Source organism: Solanum dulcamara, chromosome 9, assembly GCF_947179165.1.
Source record: "Solanum dulcamara chromosome 9, daSolDulc1.2, whole genome shotgun sequence".
In the NCBI taxonomy this organism is placed as follows: domain Eukaryota; kingdom Viridiplantae; phylum Streptophyta; class Magnoliopsida; order Solanales; family Solanaceae; genus Solanum; species Solanum dulcamara.
In genome coordinates, this window is record NC_077245.1 from 62,471,592 (window position 1) to 62,477,591 (window position 6,000).

Consider the following 6,000-nt stretch of genomic DNA (forward strand, 5'->3'; position numbering starts at 1 on the left):
TTACTTACACTTGTGTGTGTGTTAATGTTGTAGTTGATTTGTTTTAGTAGTAGATCGACTAGGTCGAGTTTTCTCTTGAGAAGTGTGGTTGGGTAACTCCTCGTGCCCTTGCCTTGGTGGCTGTGTTATGAGTTTGTAGTCGGGATAGTTAGTTGTTCCTTTTTATCTCCCTTTCTGATGTTATTATTATGGTGTCGATCCTTGTTAGATAGGTGTCTAAACTAGCTTTGTTAATTCTTAGAGTGGTGATGCCGGTGTATCTAGTTTACTAAGAAGGTCGCCTTATTAGCGTGCCATCCCATTGGATTAGTATCTCTCTTCTTCCATTATAGTTCTTATCTTAGATGGCTATCCTCGCTTGCTAACCTTGTTTGATTTGTAGTTAAAAGGCTAAGCTTTGAGGCAGTATGTGAATAGAGGTATAGCCTTTTGGAGTTGCAGTAGATCGCGCTCGTCGATAATTCCTTATTCCTTATTAGTATTTTCATCCCTAAGACTGCAAAGTTGAGTCTTGCTCTCTTTTACCTACATGGTTGGTTCTTTTATGGCATTCTTGGTGTTTGGGTTTATTGGTAGTTAGGTGATTTATGGCTGTTGGAGTTGTTAGAAAGGTAGTATGGTAATACTAGTTAACCATCTCTTACTTTTACCTTAGTCTTATTCTCAGTTGCGAGGTGGTAGTGCATTCGTTTCAATCTTTTGTAATCATCCTTTTAAGGGTTTTGGTGCTGACTATGGCTAGTTAAGAATTTAGGAAATGTGATCTTCCATTGTGCCTTGTTACTACTTTTGTTAGTTCCATGTGGTTATTTTGGTAGCTCTCGAGGTTTTGGTTTTCATTTGGAGTTAGAGCAGTAGTGCCGTTGTTGGCTTTAGATGTAGCCTAAGCTGGAGGATGGAAAGTTGTTTAGAAGGTTCATCTATAGGATGGGGCCAAAGTAATTTGTGGAATCTGTGATTTTGAATTTGTTTTGGATGCAAGGTTCATTTTTTGCCTATTAGGTAGCTTACCGGGAGTGGGAGTTGGTGCCATAGGACCATTACCGATCGATTGTCCATGTATGTACGCACCTACCACCTTGGTTTCCCTTGGGCTAGGATGGTTGGCTTAGATTTATGGTGGCAGAGTGGTTTGTGGGCACATAGTGCCAGCTTTTTGGAAGTTACTATGGTAGAAGTAAGTCATTGGAGCTTGGCTCAGTGCGGCTTTGCCATTTTTGGAATAATCGTCCTTTGGAGTGTAGTTTTCAGTTTCCAAAAAGTGAGTTTCATCTTGGATTGTTGGTTTTTGATGTTGAGATTGGAATTTTGGGCTTTGCCCTAGGCTGCTTTCTTTGTTTTTGTTATTGCCATACTTACATGTTTCATTGAAATATGTGACTCTTTTGAGGTTTTTGTTGTATGGTTCTATAAGAGAATCTCAGATGGTGTTGGAGATATTCAGGATGGCTAAGGACCAGCAAAATTCCCTTGGTGGCTAGGAGAAGATAAATTTGGAGCATAAGGCAAGTATTTAAAATTATGAGTTGAGTTGCGTCTGCCATGATTCTGTGTTCCTCATTTCATTGGTTTCTTTATGATTTTGGTTTTCCTTAGATGAATCTGGTGTTTTCGATCATGTTCAGGCTAATTGAGTGAGGGTAAGAGCCCATAAGGGAATTGGAGGAGCTTTTGGAGTTTGAAGTCAATTTGAGGATCTTCCTCTCAGCCTGAGTTATGTGATGACGTTGTTTGACCCCAAAGGATGTCCAAGGTTCTGGTGGGGCGTGCTAGCCCTGTACCCTTATCTTTTCATGCTTTTAGGCTGTAACTGTTCTTTTACTTTTGCGAATGAAACCTCTTTTAGTAGTGTATGTTGTAATAACCTTCCAGGTCATTTTCTCTATATCCTGATCTTTTCAACGTTTAGATCTTTCCTGTAGCGACCCCAAGTCATTTATAATTTGCTGGCACTGACAGTTCGGTCGCCTGATCGTTTGTTTGGGTTTTATGCCAGTTTTTGTGTTTTTAAGCTCTTGGAGTTTAAATGATTGAATTTGGTCAAAACTTTAGAAAAACGACCTTAGAGTGGAATTCTCATGATTCTATCAGCTTCGAAATGATTGTTTTAGGCTAGTAGCATATTTGGATCGAGTCCCAAAGCTTTCGGTGCGAGTTTGAGCCATTAGACGTATTAGCCTTTAAGATTTAGCCTAAATTTTACTATGGTCAACATTCTTGGTAAATATGCTCGGGTTAGAATTCCATTAGGGTGGTTATCTCCAAAATATTGAGTTTGGTCTAGGACGACCTTTTGGGAGGTTCTCGGTCTCATTCTGAGTCCGTTTGTAAATATTGGCTTAAAATAATTCTTGGGTGTGGGACCCAGGTTTTGTTGAGATGACCTTGGATGGAAATTTTGACTGTGCCGTTGAGTCTAGAATGTCTCTTACAATTGGTTTGCACTTTTGGTTTGCGTTGTTTGGACTCTGAATGATTTGTGAAGGCTTGTTTGAAGTTTTGGGACACTTAGTTTGTTTTTCTGGTTTCTGATGCCATGGCTTTGGCGACCAAAAGTTAGCTTTTGCGACAACTTCTTTATCAACCCAATTGTCGTTTTAGAGACAAGCTCCTCCTAGGCGGGGGTCACTTTTGCGACCAAGTGTGGCTAAATCGATGGTCTCTTTAGCGATAATTTGTTGGCTTTTGCGACCAGTGCTGGTTATTAAATTCCAGCCATTCCTTCATTTCTTCATAATTTGATATGTCAAGTTCTAGAAAACTATTTTGGGTGATTAAAAGTCAAGTGTGTTCCGGAAGTTTGTGGCTATAAATTGGAGTGAACGGGGATTGTCAAGGGACCTCCATTTGAGGTATTTTTCGAGTTTTATATGCTATCCTCCGTCCTTTCTTAAGCTTTAATGGTGAATAAATTGCATGAGCTGATTTCTTCCCTTTTGAGCATTAAATTGTTTCCTATTTTTGGACACAAGTTCAGTAAGCTCAATTGAACCTTTTCCAAGTAGTCAATTTTTGAATTTCCATTGTGGGTCCCATAATCCCTTTTTACCCAATTTTGGATCTGTCTTCGAAAAATGCAATTTTGATATCCAAATATCGATATTGACTTCGTGATCAATATTTTGTTAGCGTGAAGGTAATTGGACGTGATTCAGAGGTTGAAAGCTTCAAACTAGAGGATTCAGAGCGCACATGATCGATTTCAAGGTAGGCTACAATCTCCCAATTTGACAGAGCTTGATTAGATATCGTTTAGTATATATTATATGTGATTTAGGTTGGTACTTGTTGAGTATAGGTTTTTCTTCCTTCCAATTCATTTTCTTTGTTCCAGTTGAGACTTAGACTAGAGTAGTCTCTTGAAATTCTTAGATTAGGCTATGGGCCTTGGTTATGGTATTGACTTAAATTTATTCCTTTTTAGGATCAATGTTGACGACCTTAGGCTAAGACCTTGCTCGCAAAAATCATCTGAAGATTTTCCCCTCAGAATTTAGGACTTTAGCGAGGTAACAGAGAAGTTGGCGACTTGGCGAGCCCAACCAGTCTTACCCAACTCATCTCCGCCAGTTTTGAGAGAGGTAATTTAAGTCAATTTCGACTCATTTGATGACAAAGCTTCATCGTTTTAAGCCTAAATCATACGACTATAACTACCCAAACCCTTTGAATTCCTCTCATTTACTCTCCAATCCCTAATTATAGTATTTATCTCTCTAAAATACTCTCCCAAGAGTTTCATCTTTAAGACAAGTTATGGTTCAAGAGGAGTCAAGTTCAAGTCTCCATAATCTTTGCATTTAGGGCTCAATTGATCAAGGTATGTGGGAATTCATCCATGGATCCTTCCATCCATGGAGTCCCAAGGTATTCTCTAAATTCTTCTTATTAATTTCTACTTCAAAGCCCTAATTTTCATGATATTGAATTGGGACACTTCAATCATAGATTATCTCATTGTCATTGATTTAATTACGTATAAATTGAGTTGAATTGCATGTTTTTGAATTGATTGCCAATCACCCATGCATTATGTTATTTTCAAGAATGAACATATGAAGCTATGACCATGAATTAATGAAATATCTTATGAAAACCTTTGCTAATGATGAATTATGTTTCAATGATATTTCAAGCAAGTATTTATAGTGTAAAAGGTAATTCTCACACAATCATGTTAAAGAGGTGAAAAGATTTTCTCACATAATCACAGATTCATAAGGATTGAAAGGGTTTCTCATTCTTGTATGAATCAATCATGTTTATGAGCTATTCTTAAGATTACTTTCATGATGATGTCAGTGATTATGTTTTAATGTATTTCATTGGAATAATGACTAAGCATCGAGAGAACTTTAAGGTGGGGTTGGTCTGGCAGCCAAAGTTGCTACACAAGAGAATCCTAGTAGCAACCTTTAGTCCCTAACTATGTTGTCTGTGTATGTTTGCCTTTACATCCTAGCAAGTAGATCTATATATAGATCATGTTGTTAAGATGTTCTCACGGAGTCTACCTTGGAAAGTAGCCTTTGTCTTATCTATGTGGGAGTTACACCAGATTTTATGTTATAGCTCGTATAATCTCATATGTCGGTTAAGGTCCTATCCCACACCAAAGTATATGTTATGATATGATCTCTTATGTCGATTTTATGATGCATTGACAATGATTATGATGTTTAAATATTTTTAAAGTTTTACTCATGCTTTTAAAAGATATTGGTCATGAATCTCACATTCTTATTATGTATGTCCTATTATCATTGTTCATGAATGCTTCTCACATACTTAGTGCATTTCATGTACTAACGTATACTTTTGTCTATATTGTATCATAATGTAGGGTCTGACGATTACACTCATGCTCTTGCTCGTGGCTAGAGTTGTTTTTTACCATCACGTGATTGGTGAGTCCAAATGTCTCAAGAGTGGAACTAACATGAGTTCTATGTTCTTTAGTATGAAGATTTCTTTCTTCTTTGGGTGAGATATAAACATGTCTTATGCCCCCATCTATATTAAAGTAGGCATGTTTTAGACATTCATTTGTAGCTCCGATTATTTGGACATGTTGCTTGAGTTCTCCTTTCTATTGAGATTTCTTTTAGTCTTATCTTATGCTTATGATATTCATTGATTTTTTGGCTTATGTTATGCATGCAATGTATGCTAAAAGTCTTGGTTGGAGTCCCTCAGGGTTCCGATCGCAGTGTCATGCCTAGGTCTGTGCTTGGGTCGTGACAAACTTGGTATCAGAGAATAAGGTTTAAAGTGTTTTAGAGAGTCTTACATGCCACATCAAGTAGATTCTTATTCATCAGTATGATGCATGCCACGTTTAAGAATAGGAGGCTATGAGGCTTTTTATGAAATTCCACTTCTTTAATGATCTAATCGTTTGATAAAGTTGAACTTTAAGGCTTTCCCTCTGACACTCTCTTTGAGATTTCAGAATGATGCCTCTAAGAAGAATCCCAGTCTGAAGGAATGTTAAGGAGGAGCAATAAGCTCCAAATGATCCATTTAACGAGCAAGTCTCTCACGCAGAGTTTCAAGCCGCATTCCAAGTTCCTGCTCAGGCCATGGCTGCTTGTAAGATCTCAAAAGTTGGAGAGTTGGAACCCAAAAGAAATCCTCTAAATTTTGACTGACTCCAGCCTTACGAGGCACTCTATGACTCGTAAGAACAAGTCATGGAGTCACTTTTAGCAGTTAAACGTGACCAACCTAAAAGGAAGGAATTACGACTCATGTTTACGATCCTTAATCCCTTAGACGACCCATAGAAAGCACCCATAGGAAGTGTTTAGAGGCCTTGTTCAGAGATCCCTCAAGGACAAGTCAACAACTTGTCAGGATGGGTCGCAGAAGTTATTACGGGTAGTAAGAATGACTCGTGACTAAACTTCAAAGACCCTTAGAATTTGTAAATTTTTGGACCTGTAGGACGGGCCCCAAGGACGACTCGTAGACAAGTTGACGGGTCGTAGGAATGACCCA

At 38.2% G+C, this 6,000-nt stretch overlaps 1 protein-coding gene across 1 annotated transcript in view; it reads left to right on the plus strand.

Annotated features, from left to right (window-relative positions):
• The window catches only part of LOC129902432 (uncharacterized), a 64,612-nt gene extending 59,750 nt beyond the window's left edge, over window positions 1–4,862 (plus strand). The window contains exon 10 of the transcript XR_008770099.1: window positions 4,844–4,862. The gene's annotated coding sequence lies outside the window, so the exon portion shown is untranslated. The remainder of the gene's footprint in view (window positions 1–4,843) is intronic.
• Window positions 4,863–6,000: the final 1,138 nt, after the last annotated feature.